Raw genomic sequence first — 14,180 nt, 5'->3', positions numbered from 1 at the left:
TAGTTATTACATTCTCATAGGCAAAGGCCACTAAAGCAAGCAGATCATCTAAAGTGAACAAAAGTATATCATCTCTCACACTCAATGGAATCTAAGCACTCTCTATAACTACTGACCAAATCCAATACCACATAAATCAAGGCACATTGATCCAGCTATTTGAGTCCTTTACATTAAAATCCATGTGTAACTAATGTGAACAGGTCTTAGAGAGGAAAATAATGTTTTTGCTTGTTTTCTTTTGATGGGAATTGACCCCTGGACCTCTCATATTCAAGATAAATTTCCTATCATTAAGGTAAATCTGGAACCTAAAATCTTTATATAATTTAAAGTAAATTCAAACAAAAAATATGTATGGCAGTACAAATAAATCCCTCACCAAATAGGTATCTAGAAGTCACCTAAAATCATACAACGGATAAAGCTAGATTTACTGAAACTGAAAAACCATAACCACAAATATTTGTTTTAGTAAACTTATTAACATAATTATTATAAGTGTATTCATATAATGAATGATGCTAAAATTAATTATATTAAATAGAAGTATAAGACATTATCAGAGCAGGTTCTCAAGAGCAGGATAATCATGAAATATCAAAGAAGTATATTATAAGGAACTAATAAAATGAAGGGATCCAATCATTTGAAAATATAAAATTAAAAATATCCTAATTTAAATGCAAAAATATGTAAGCAAGAGTAAATTAAAAACCAGTTTTAGTCAGTAAAATAAATCATTGAAATTCTTGATAATTAAAATACAACACCTTAAAGACATAATAATAGAATAACTTGCACATTAGAAGGTCACTATAACTCTACCTATTTAAAAGTTTAATCTGGGTGCTCGCTTCGACAGCACATATACTAAAATTGGAACGATACAGAGAAGATTAGCATGGGCCCTGCGCAAGGATGACACACAAATTCATGAAGCATTCCATATTAAAAAAAAAGTTTTATCTGGGAAAACATACCAAATGACTCTAGAAACAAAGAATTACTAGGAGAAAACAGGTTAAGTTTTAAATCAATAAAAAGGTGTTAATTAACCATTAAACATATCAGTGTAAATTGCAAACATGTTATAATTTTTGGACAGACAAATATGTTATTTTCAAATAAAAAATAAAATATATTTATTTATATACTTACTTAAGTGTGACTTATGAGAAAAAAAACATTCTTGTTTCTTTAAAAACATTGAATCCCTGATATAACTCCCATATTCAAAAGACTTCACTGGAAAAATATGGAGAAAAGTAGAATCACAGACTCTTTTTTGGCTAAATTATTGTATGTTGATTTCACAACTGGATTTTGTATTTCCTGAAATCTTATGTATTAAGTAAACAGCGTTTCATTTCTCCAAAGATTGAAAAGTTTTAGTCAAAATTTGTAAAGGCACAGCTTGCATCTTCCTCCTAACCTGTCAAATATGAATATGCTTATAATTTATTTATAGAAATTGAAAAGACTGCTTTGATAGTTTCAAGGGAGTTATGATAAATAACTGACCTCCATAGCTAACATGAGGGACAGTAACAAAAAAGTTATAATATATTCTTCAAATAGAAGCTTATTTGGGGGAACAGAGATATTGAGAAATTCCTAACATACAAAATATACTTTTACTGATAATATTTTTAAATTATCTTAACACAATATACATTAATTGTGAAAATATACAGGATGGTTTCCATCAACCATCATAAATATGTCCCAGGCTTGGGACTGACTTGCCCTATTAAGTATCCACTAAAAAAGAGACCTGGGAAGTTAATCACTATGGAATGGGGGAAAAGAAAGGAAAATAAAATGTTTGGCTGTTGATCTAAACACTGAAACTATCCTCTAGGAAATCCTTCATTACAGGATTTAAACTTGAAAGGACAAAAAATTACAATTGCATTATTTGAGTGAATTTATATGATGATAATTATCTTCATTACCAGCAAGGTCTACTTTTGTTTATTTTATATCCAAGAAAAATTTATAGATATTGGAAAGGTATTCAATTCCAGGTTTTAATCAAGCATGGCTATAATCAGGAAATACTCCTATAGAAACTTTTGACAAACCTAACAGGAGATGTCACTGGATATCGTAGAAATTATTATAATCCTCTAACTTCAAGGTTCAACAACTATAGAATTTTTTTTTAAGGATTCAACTAAGTTGTAGTAGAAAAGAAATAAAATGAGGGCCAAGTGATACTTGAATGAATTACACTTGAAAAACCTGGGTTCATTTTTTTAGCAGCAGAAGGTCTCCTGAGAACTGCAGGTGTAGTTTTGGTGACCACGTGATCATAATAGAATAACCCTGGTGATCCTAAGGACCTACAGGACCTAAGCTTCACTGCATTCTTAAGGTGGATTGAATATTACATTGAATATGCCAACTTGGCCTCCAAACCACTGAACACTAAATGAGAGAATCAAGAAAAGAAACAAGAAAAAGAAAAAGGAAATAAATTGGGCTCCAAATTGAGTAGCATGGAAAAGGATTGCAGCATCTATAGCAAGAGTAATGGTTATCTGAAATTCAGTGACTTAAATTGCTCTACTGTGTCAAAACTCAGATGGAATACATAGTTCCTAAATAACTTTTAGCCACCTTTCTTGTTACAGAAAATAGGAAAAAAAAAAGAACAGTTGTTTTGAGAAGGAATGACAAATGATACAATAACTTTAGGTGTTAGTTTCTCCAATGTTACCTTAATATTCCTATCATTCACTTTTAATGTTTTTTTTTGGGGGGGGCATATTTCAGACCCAGAGGCAGTGGTCAGGGCACTCCTGGCTCTCTGCTCTGGAGACATTACTAAGTTTTATACAATGCCAAGAATTAAACTGGGGTTGGTAATATGCAAGGTTTATAGCTTATGCCCACAATATATCATTTATCTCCCACCTCTATAGTCAATTTTTAAAATTATATCTATATCTTCTAACTGAATTAAAAGCATATCTAGATGAATATATATATATATATATATATATATATATATGCTTGAAACAGCTGAATGAAAATATTTTTTCTTTAGGAGAAGGTAAAGAAATTTAGATTTACCTTACCAACTTTACTCAACTTGAATATTGTTGATAAGTGATAGAGAAGTCACACTTCCCTCTGAACAATTCAAAGACTTAAATGTATATTTGCAGTGAAATCTAATAACATGTGCACATGGAAATCAATGTAAATTGTTAAAGGACTTAAAACAATAAAATCTACTCAGGATATAATAAAAGCATTAAAAACGTTTGCACTGAACATTAGAAGATAAGCAAAATACCAACTTAATTTCTATACTGGTTTAAAATTGTGCTAATATCACTACCAACTATTACTGAACGTAATTTTGCATTTTGCCCATAATTTTGTCAAGTAAAAGTCTTTAAATATTATGAAAAACAAATGCACTATTCTCTGTTTACATTCCCCCAAAAGCATTTTATCTGCAGGCTGTAAGATACAAGTAAATTTCATGATATCTATACAATACACTAAAGAATTTTGGAGACAAGATACAACTGTTGTACTTAGTATAGAAAGGTAGCATAACCAAACTTCTTCAAAAGCTTGGTTTTGAATGAAACATCCTAACTGTTAAAGTAAACAACATTGGTTGTACATGTATTGATTATTTTATAATCTCTTTAGCAAATAAAATGGGGACAGAAAACTCAAGGGAAATAAAGTGAGAAGCATGAACTCACAAATCATGATGCTTGCAAGAATTGCACAGAGATGTCTCAAGCATCACTTTGTGCAGCTTTTGCTTATTTTGTCTCCACTTTGCACATTTCCTGGTGCTACAGACAGAAGTCATAGCTGAAATCTAGTTTCATATATCTTTGAAACTAAGGTTGAAGATAAATCTTAAAATGTTGAGTAGAAACTGCAAAGCATAGAAAATGACATCGTGTCCCACTTATAGTTATAAACTCTTAAAAATTAATCATTTCAAATTCTGGTTGATTCTTCTAAATCATTTGTTTCATTGACATTAGTAGGTAAGATGTTAACATGTCCCCTATTGTATACACTCTGGTCCCTACTTTTTAATTTTTCATTCATATAGCCAACTCCATAACATATTGGTGAATCTTGTTTTGAAGTAGAGATGAACCACTTATATGGAAGAGAGTGCTAATATCAGATACCCAAGAAAGAGAAAAGAAACTTGGGAACATAATATTATTTTATAGTATAGGTGAGGTGAGAATTCGTCTCCTAACTTTTCTTTCTTTTGAATCCTATGTAGCTTACAGCATAAAATAAAGAAGTTGCTATTCTTAATATTTATTGGAATGCAAATGACTTATTGAATTTCATAGATTAGAGGACAGTAGGAAGTTTTCTAGCTTCACTTTACTAGATTTTAAGATGTTTAAGACTTTATGTTTGATAAGTGAGTCGAAGTCAACAAATAATTCTCAACTTTTAATCAATCTCTAGCTACCATAGAGAATATTTTGCTCTCAGAGATATAAACAAAGTTTCCAGTGATTTTTACACCAAATACTCATGTCATTTGAAAATAATCACTTAGAATGACCTCTCACCAAATTTTAGTATTGAATGGCACTTCAATAAAATAACAAGTTTAAACTGAAGTGTAAGACTAATATTTTAAATTATAATAGTTTTTCTGCTTGCTTTCTGTTAATGTTCATTGAACTAACTAGATAGGAGAACTTCTCTGGAAGTTGAGTTTCATTAATGTGGAAAGAAAAAGGAACTCAAAAAATGTCAAATAAATCACAATTTTCACACTATTGTTATGTCACAGTTTTTAATATAGTCACCGAGAAAAAAAAACATACCATATTTTCCGGCGTATAAGACGACTCCCTAATTTTACAGTTAAAACATAGGTTTAGGCTTATGTATAAGACAGAATGTTCCTATGCTGCAACTGTATCTTCCACAGTGAGCCAATCACACCAAGCAAAGGTCCAAAGGTTATATTGTAATAGACTCCTCTCTGACTCTGGCCAATCTGAGCAGGCTTTTTACAGTGTAGATTCGGGTACAGCATGCATAAAAAGTCTGTTTGGATTGGCTGAGTTAGAGAGGCGGTCCGAGCAGCCTGGCAGTGATTGGTGCAGGATCGAGTTGGAAAATTTATTTTGTGGCAATATTCAGACAATTTTCGTTTAGCAGCATATTGAAACATTTTTGGGGGATCTACTTGGCGTATAAGACGACCCCCCGAATTTCGGTTGACTTTTTTTTGTTTCAAAAGTCGTCTTATATGCCGGAAAATATGGTAGTACTTATGGTAGGAAAAACATTATAATCAAAGCTATGTCATAAATTTGAGTGAAGTCACCTGAGTATACTTGGATTGGACGATCTAGCTTGCCTGGAGCCTAGAGTTGGTCTTGTGCCAGGAACCTTCAGGGGTCGGGTCTTTTTGTATTTAGGCCAAGGTTATTTCTTTCCATGTCCCTCATATTTTGGTGGGCCTATGCAAACAACAATTGCCACTCTAACACCATTTTTGCTGTGCTCCTTTGACTCTAATCCTTAAAAAGAACCCAGTTAAGATTTGAGGTCAACTTAAGCTAATATGCATGAATATGGAAATGTAAAAAAAATGCTATGCCTGTAATGTTTAAGGAGTTATGTAAGTTTTATGGCTTTAGATTGCCTTGTGTGCTGTTAAGAAATATTATAGTGTGTTACAATCTTAATGTTCTTTGGATGAAATTTCAAAGTTGGGATATCAGCAAGGGGACTTCTGAGAATTATGTTATGTATTGTCCTTCCACTGTAACTTTACCTTGTCCTCTTTCTTTGCATCCTTGTTCTCATAATTACAAATAAAAAAAATTAAAAAAAAAAAAGAAAAAAAAGAAAAAAGAAGAAAAATTAAAAATGATAAAGCAACAAGAAAATTTGTGAAAACTAAAAAAAAAAAAAAAAACAGTGGTATAATTCGAAATAGCTTATGGTTTTAAGTGCCGTATTTTATGATCATGTAACCAAGACAAATTTTTATAAAAAGTTGTTTAAGGTTAAGAGAGTAACAATGATAAAATATTTCAATGAATGCATAAAACTACACAGAGAAAAATCTTTGACTGAATTTAAGAAGGGGTATGGTTGGAAGTCAGTATATTTGGAATTTCTATAGACACATAGAAACTTTCATTTGGATGCTGAAATTAATTAAGATTATAGTGGCTACGTAAGAAACAGCTCACTATTTTCTGTAGTTTGGGTATAAAAACTTTGTTCAACACATAGACACTAAAGGTGACATATGAAAGTTTACAAACTTTCTGAATTATTCTCAGTTTTTATACACAGTTATGTAAAAATAATGAGTTAGAGCTGAGTTAAATGTGGGAGTCAACTAAATATAAGTTGAACATCTTGCCAATTAATTTCAGAAATCATTTTACTTTATACTATTCTTCTTATTTTGCCTTTAAAATATACTTAGTCTCTCATTAGGAGGCCATAAGTCAATATTCAAATCATAGCTGAAAACAAGTAAGGTATTATATAAATGCTTTGTAATATTTTATTAGTTTAGAGTAATGAATGATCTGAGATAAAAATACAATGTAAGAATTAATATATTTTTAAATATAAGTAGAAAGTTTCAATATTTTAATATTGATATTTTAATATTAATATTTTAATATTTAGTTGATTTACTTTTTGTTGAAAATTAAAATGCAACCATATTAAATCAATTCAGGAATAAACTTAAAGTATTCCTGACAAAATATCACTAATCAAATTTCTATAGGGAGGGTGAGAGAATAGTTCAGCAGGTAGAGCATTCACCTTGCAGAAAAATAATCTGGATTCAAACTCTGGAATCCCATATAATAACCTGAACCTGGCAGGAGTGATTCCTGAGTGGAAAGTCAGGAGTAAACCCTGAGCACTAATGAATGTGACTCTAAAACTTACATATATTTACATATATTAAAATATGTAATTCTTATGTTAAGTATGAAGATAAAAAATGAAAAAATTCATGATTTAAAATTACATGAGGTAACTTATATATTTGTATTTAATTTTATTTAAACAGTAATTAAATTATTTATATTCTTTAAGGATAATAAGAGCTCTTTGTGAACTCACTTGCCATTCTCATATGAAACATATCAAAAGTTGATAAAAAAAACTTTCTAGATAAAATTCCTATGTGAGCTGCCAACACTCAGTGTGAAAGAGCATTAGTGTCATTTATATGAAAAGTCTTTCAAGTCAATGACAGAACTGGGCCAGAAGCAATGAGAATAAATTAAGTGATAGAAGATTTTCCATGGCCATCTGAAACTGTTTGCATTTCTTTCCTCTTTTACATGTACTAACAGGAACAAAAATCTACCCTTCATATTTTGAAGAAGCAAAACTATTTTATTTGCACTTTTAACCTATCAATACAGGATATCAGCATGGGTTTGATCAAGCAAAAGTACATTTCATATGTTTTAGTTGATACCTAAATTTTAATCACTTCTGGTGATATTGTTTACAGACAGTAAAAAAAATAAGTATAGGAAATACATGTTTAAAATTATAAATCAATAGGCTTAGATATTTCACTATTTTATTAAATATTTCTAAGTTTAGTTTTGAAATGATTTAAAATACATCTATACATTTATATTAATATTTCCTTTTATTGACTTAATCATTGAGATCACATGAATTTTTACATCAAGTTATCACTCTGGATTTGAATTTTTTTTACAAATTGTTGTTTCTTTGTTTTGCATATATAAAACAAATATAAAAGCATATTTTATATGAATTGGCTTGGTTATTGCTCATATACTCCTTAAACGTCTTTGAGCCCTAAAATATTTTTAAAAACATAGTTTTCGTATTTCATCCTGCCCTAGAAAATTTAATGATATCATTGATTTTTTTGTTATCAGTAGCTTAATAGATTTTTTGCCATGTGTATTATATCTTTTATATTTTATATTGTGGGATTAGTTTCCTTTAATGTGTCAAATATTTTTTTTTTTTTTTGGTTTTTGGGCCACACCCGTTTGACGCTCAGGGGTTACTCCTGGCTATGTGCTCAGAAATCGCCCCTGGCTTGGGGGGACCATATGGGACGCCGGGGGATCGAACCGCGATCCTTCCTTGGCTAGCGCTTGCAAGGCAGACACCTTACCTCCAGCGCCACCTACCCGGCCCCTAATGTGTCAAATATTTGTCAACGTACCTGCTGTGGACTTTTTCCCATTGTCACCTTTGTGTAGGAAATGAAGGTCAAGAGAAACTATGTCATACTCAAGATATCTGTTTTCATCACTTAAAGTAGACTATTTCATGTTAAGAGCAGTAAGGACAAAATGATGAAAAGAAACTCTTGTGTTTTTCTCAGTCATCTATAGTTTTCTTATACAAATAAATAATCATGCTTTCTCTCTTACAATCAATTAGAACATGTATCTGAGATGGAGAACCTCTTAAGTGTGGTTTATCAGTAAACACTCATCGACTATACAAGAAACTCATCTTTTTATTATCAGAAGGACAAAAATCCCATGCTTGTCACAAGAAGTCTCCTTACTCGTCTTAATGACCCAGTGCATCTCTACCCAGGATATATATCTGGTTTGATTCATTTTATTTTAAAACTTATAAAGTGTTAATCAATGTATTATTTAATTTTTTATTCTACATCATTGATGGTAATTGATCATCCAAACATAAAAGAACTGATATAGAGTAGTTCAAGCCCCTCACTCATCCATCTGTACACTACTAACATACTAGGTACGCCAGACTCAATGATATTAGTAATTCATTATGTTAGATATTATATAGTCATTTTTAATATATATATTTTATTTAAACGCCTTGATTACATACATGATTGTTTTTAGGTTTCAGTCATGTACAAAAACACCACCCATTACCAGTGCAATATTCTCATCTCCACTGTCCCAAATATCCCTCCTCCCCGCCCTATCCCAACCTGTACTCTAGACAGGCTTTCTATTTCCTTCATACCTTCTCAATTTTAGGACAGTTAAAATGTAGTTATTTCTCTAACTAAACTCATCTCTGTTTGTGGTGAGCTTCGTGTGGTGAACTGTAACTTCCAGCTCTTTTTCCTTATGTGTCTGAAAATTATTATTGCAAGAATGTCTTTCATTTTTCTTAAAACCCATAAATGAGTGAGAGCATTCTGCGTTTTTCTCTCTCTCTCTCTCTGACTTATTTCACTCAGTATAATAGATTTCATGTACATCCATGTATAGGAAAATTTCATGACTGCATCTCTCCTGACAGCTGCATAATATTCCATTGTGTATATGTACCACAGTTTCTTTAGCCATTCATCTGTTGAAGGGCATCTTGGTTGTTTCCAGAGTCTTGCTATGGTAAATAGTGCTGCAATGAATATAGGTGTAAGGAAGGGATTTTTGTATTGTATTTTTGTGTTCCTAAGGTATATTCCTAGGAGTGGTATAGCTGGATTGTATGGGAGCTCGATTTCCAGTTTTGGAGGAATCTCCATATCGCTTTCCATAAAGGTTGAACTAGACGGCACTCCCACCAGCAGTGGATGAGTTCCTTTCTCTTCACATCCCCGCCAGCACTGCTTGTTCTCATTCTTTGTGATGTGTGCCAATCTCTGTGCTGTGAGATGGTACCTCATAGTTGTTTTGATTTGCATCTCCCTGATGATTAGTGATGTGGAGCATTTTTTCATGTGTCTTTTGGCCATTTGTATTTCTTCTTTGTCAACGTGTCTGTTCATTTCTTCTCCCCATTTTTTGATGGGATTAGATGTTTTTATCTTGTAAAGTTCTGTCAGTGCCTTGTATATTTTGGAGATTAGCCCCTTATCTGATGGATATTGGGTGAATAGTTTCTCCCAATCAGTAGGTGGCTCTTGTATCCTGGGCGCTATATCCTTTGAGGTGCAGAAGCTTCTCAGTTTAATATATTCCCATCTGTTAATCTCTGCTTTCCCTTGCTTGAAGAGTGCAGTTTCCAAATTGAAGATGCCTGTAGTTTCAATGTCCTGGAGTGTTTTGCCTATGTGTTGTTCTATATATTTTATGGTTTCGGGTCTGATATCGAGGCCTTTAGTCCATTTGGATTTTACCTTTGTACATGATGTTAACTCGGGGTCTATGTTCCATTTTTTGCAAGTGGCTAGCCAGTTGTCACTAAGTGGTGATCGGTTGCGCACTTTTATTGTTCATGGCATTTATTTATTTTGTATCTTTTTACATGTGTAAAAGTTTTGCTTCAACAAAACAAATGTGCTTCTTCTTTGTGATTTTTGAAACTTCATGACTTTATAAACTTTATTGTTATGTATCTTTGAAGGGCAGTATTTTGTCACACCTTTAATAAGCAGGGGTTACTCCTATATGCTCAGGGCTCATTTCTGTCAGGGGTTAATCCTGTCTCAGTACTCAGGACTCATTTCAGTCAGTACTTGGGGGCCATATGTGTTAAATCAGGGTCTGTAGCATACTAATCGAATACCTTAAACTAAACTCTTTCTGATAGTCACTCATAATAATCACAGAATTTTCCACATTCTCATCACAACTTGTTACCCTTTGTTTTTAGAAGTGAAATTGTAATATGATATAACTTGTGATTTGCTTTAATTTATTTAATAATTAATGATATTGCGCATCATATTATGTTTGTCTTCTTTGGAAAAAATTTAAGTAGTTTATCTTCTTTTGATAATTTTCATGATGATAACACAAAATACATTATTTGAGAATCCAAAAATGAATTAAAAGAACTTTTCTTATTTAGTTTGTATAAGTTTAAATGTAAAACAATGACAATCCTTATAGCATTAGCAAGAAACTAATTTTAGTTATGGGACCACATACAGAAATTTACTTTGATTTAATATTTATTGAGAACCACTCATGATGTTTGGGAATCACATAGTAAGTATTCCGAGTATGATATTAAGAAAAGAAATGGCTAAAGATCAAGTATGTATCTTCAAGTTGCATAGTTTGTACCAATGTTCATATATGAATAAACAGTTAATCATAATCAACTGAAATATTCTGTTCATTGTGTTAACTAACTTCAAAATATAGGAGGATTTTTTGGTTGCATACAAGTTATTAACACAGTTGATTTGCAATTAAAACTATGTTTTATAAACAATTGATTTATTTTGACCACATTAAATTGTGTTTTTTAAATGTTTTAGCAATTTTCCAAAAGAATTGACAACTTAGGAAAAGGTATAAAATTGTTATTATTAACAAAATGAAGGATTATGTACTATATCCAGAAGGAGAAGCATTGGGCTTGAAAGACAGCGCAAGGAATATAGTGATTACCTTGCTTCTCATTGACTTCAGTTTTATTCTTGAAACCATATGTAATCAGTTGAGCACAGCCAGAAGTGACCTTTGAGCACAGAACCAGGAGTAATTTTTACAAAACAACTAGGAATAGCCTTTGATTACACCAGGTGTGGGCCAACAGCAAACAATGGTGATGAAAAGCATTATAAATAAAAGAAAAACATTCTTCATATTTGGGGTTTTGTTTGGGTTTTTTTTTTTTAATCTTTCTTTCTAAAGGACTAGTCTCTGAGTACCCAGGTTAATTAACTAATCAATGTATTGTCAAATCTTTATTAAACTTTCTTTTATATCCTATCTTTGACACTTTACAGGCTTAGATTTATCTTGGGAATTGAGAGCCAAGGTTGGAACATACTGAGCAGAGTGTTCTATTTGTGTAGGAAATGATAGATGTTTCTCTTGCCCAGAATGACAACACTTTGCAATGCTCCCAGTCTGTAAATTGTTCCAATTGCTTGGCAAAATAATTCTACTGATGCAACTCATTCTCTCTATCAAGTCCATGCTGTTCAGCCCTTCTCTGCTAGCCAAATATACCAGAAGTTATAAATTTCTCATCAATAGAGAGACAAAATGTGATCTCTTTCATATGTAAAAGTAGTCTTACTGTCCTACTGTTATTGTCTTTTATAAAAATTCAAATTACAAAGGAATTCATTATGATCTTTACACTTTAATCAACTACTTAGTGTCAGTCCAGCAAATATCCTGACAAAATAATTGTGCCATCAAAGGTACAGCTGTGGGAAAGATTTAGCATTTATATAATTACTACTTGTTTTTAAGATAAAATTTTATTTGGGACACTCATTTTAATGTTCTGTGCAAATGCAAAAGAATTGTCTGGCATCATAAACTACAACAGGAAATCTTTGAAATAGAGGTACTTTTCCTAAATTAAAAGATACTGCAAGCTATTTAGGAGATCATTATGTGAAATTAATACATGTTCACCCCAGATGCAAATAAAACCATAGCTTTTCTCAGTTATCACTTGTTTCTTAGAAAATGATATAACTTCTGAAGCTTTTCCACTAGTTTTAGTTAAATGTTCAATCATATATAAATAACAGATTTTCCTTTACTCTATATATGTAATATATATATATATCACAAACACACACTCTCTCTCTCTCTCTCTCTCACACACACACACACACACACACACACGCACACACACACACACACACACACACACACACGAAGTTCTAGACCCATTTATATAGACCAGAGGGTTTGGAGATCATTCTGACTGTTCTTGAAGGAACATCAGCAGAGTACTAAAGGTCAAGTTGTGCCAGGGATTGAAGGCAGTTTATTTTCTGTACAAGTTGGAAAATAATTATAGTCACACAGAAAGGTAGCAAGAAAAATGAAAAAAAAAAAGCAAAATTTAATTGCACAGGCAAGGAGGCTCAAATATAAAGTACCAATATAAAGTAACAATACTTAGTATGTGATCATTCCATTTAGAGTCTACCAGTGGTTCTCAAACTATAGCCCGTGGGCCACATATTGTATTTGTATTTGTTTTGTTTATTCATTGCAAAATAAAATATATGCAGTGTGCATAAGAATTCGTTCATAAGTTTTGTTTTTACTATAGTCAGACCCTCCAATGGTCTGAAGGACAGTGAACTGGCCCCCTGTTTAAAAAGTTTGAGGACCCCTGGGACTCTAGACCATCAAGAAATAGTAATGTTTGGAGTGAATCATTAGATAAAGAAATGTAAAATTAACTGAAATTTAAGTAAAATTAAGTGGATTTACCTACAAACACAACACCTTTCACCCTCATGTAAACTCTAATCTGGAGTAATTAAATTACAGGACTATCTCTGACTTTCCAGACTACCAAAGCGCAGAGATTTCCTGCTTCCTGGGAGATAAAGAAGAAAACTGTCAGCTTTGTCTATCTGGCTTTAAATTTCAATCAGAGCAAAATAATCAGCCTAATACTTATACACATCCTGGGGAAGCCTGTGTTTGTTCCATATTCATCAATCTTATATGGTGGAGTGATACTAATTTTTTATCCTTTATCATATTATTTTTCTTTAATGGGTAGTTTGCTTTTATAGTTTCTCCAAAAGGAGCATGCCCAATGCACCAACGTTGTAATTATTACTATTTTGTTGTTATTATTGTTTCTTTGTTTTTGGGTCACACCCGGGGGTGCTCAGGGGTTTCTCTTGGCTCTCTGCTCAGAAGTCACTTCTGGCAGGCTCGGAGGAACAGATGGTATGCCGGGATTCGAACCACCGTCCGTCCAGGTATAGCTGTGAGGAAGGCAAACTCCCTACCGTTGTGCTATCTCTCCAGACCCCAAAGTTGTAATTTTTAATCATTTGTTTTCCTTTTGTAGTCAAATCATGCAAACTCTAAAACTTTGTGCATCCTTACCTTCAAATAAATGAAGATCAGTGATTACAGATTACAATTCTGTTACTGATAGAGTTTCATGCACGACACATCCCAGCACCACAGCCTATACCAAATTGTGCAATTCCCTTGATCATCAATTAAATGTCTCCATTACTCCACGACTACCCCAGTGATAAGTTTTCTACTGAAGACCTGTTCTCAGTCTATGTTATCCCCATCTATTTTTATATCATACGTTGCATTAAAATAAGGGCAAATCTTTTAATCAAAATAGAGAAAACTTGTCAAATAAGAGACAAAAACAATGTCAGAGATAGCACAGCTGTTAAGAAAACAGTGTCAGAAATAACACAGTTGGTAAGCCCTGAATGAAGCCAAATGCATTCGGTTTTCTGATCAACTTGGGGTACATCTGTATAG

General features: G+C 32.3%; 1 non-coding gene across 1 annotated transcript; it reads left to right on the top strand.

Moving 5' to 3' along the window:
• The first annotated feature begins 849 nt into the window (after positions 1-849).
• On the top strand, positions 850-956 carry LOC126016976 (U6 spliceosomal RNA). The gene has a single exon (XR_007498657.1). It is a non-coding gene; the product is annotated as a U6 spliceosomal RNA (small nuclear RNA).
• The last annotated feature ends 13,224 nt before the right edge of the window (positions 957-14,180 follow it).

The sequence above is a fragment of the Suncus etruscus genome, chromosome 8, assembly GCF_024139225.1.
Source record: "Suncus etruscus isolate mSunEtr1 chromosome 8, mSunEtr1.pri.cur, whole genome shotgun sequence".
Lineage (NCBI taxonomy): Eukaryota > Metazoa > Chordata > Mammalia > Eulipotyphla > Soricidae > Suncus > Suncus etruscus.
Note: the sequence above shows the minus strand (reverse complement) of the source record. Positions and strands in the feature narration are given on the sequence as shown.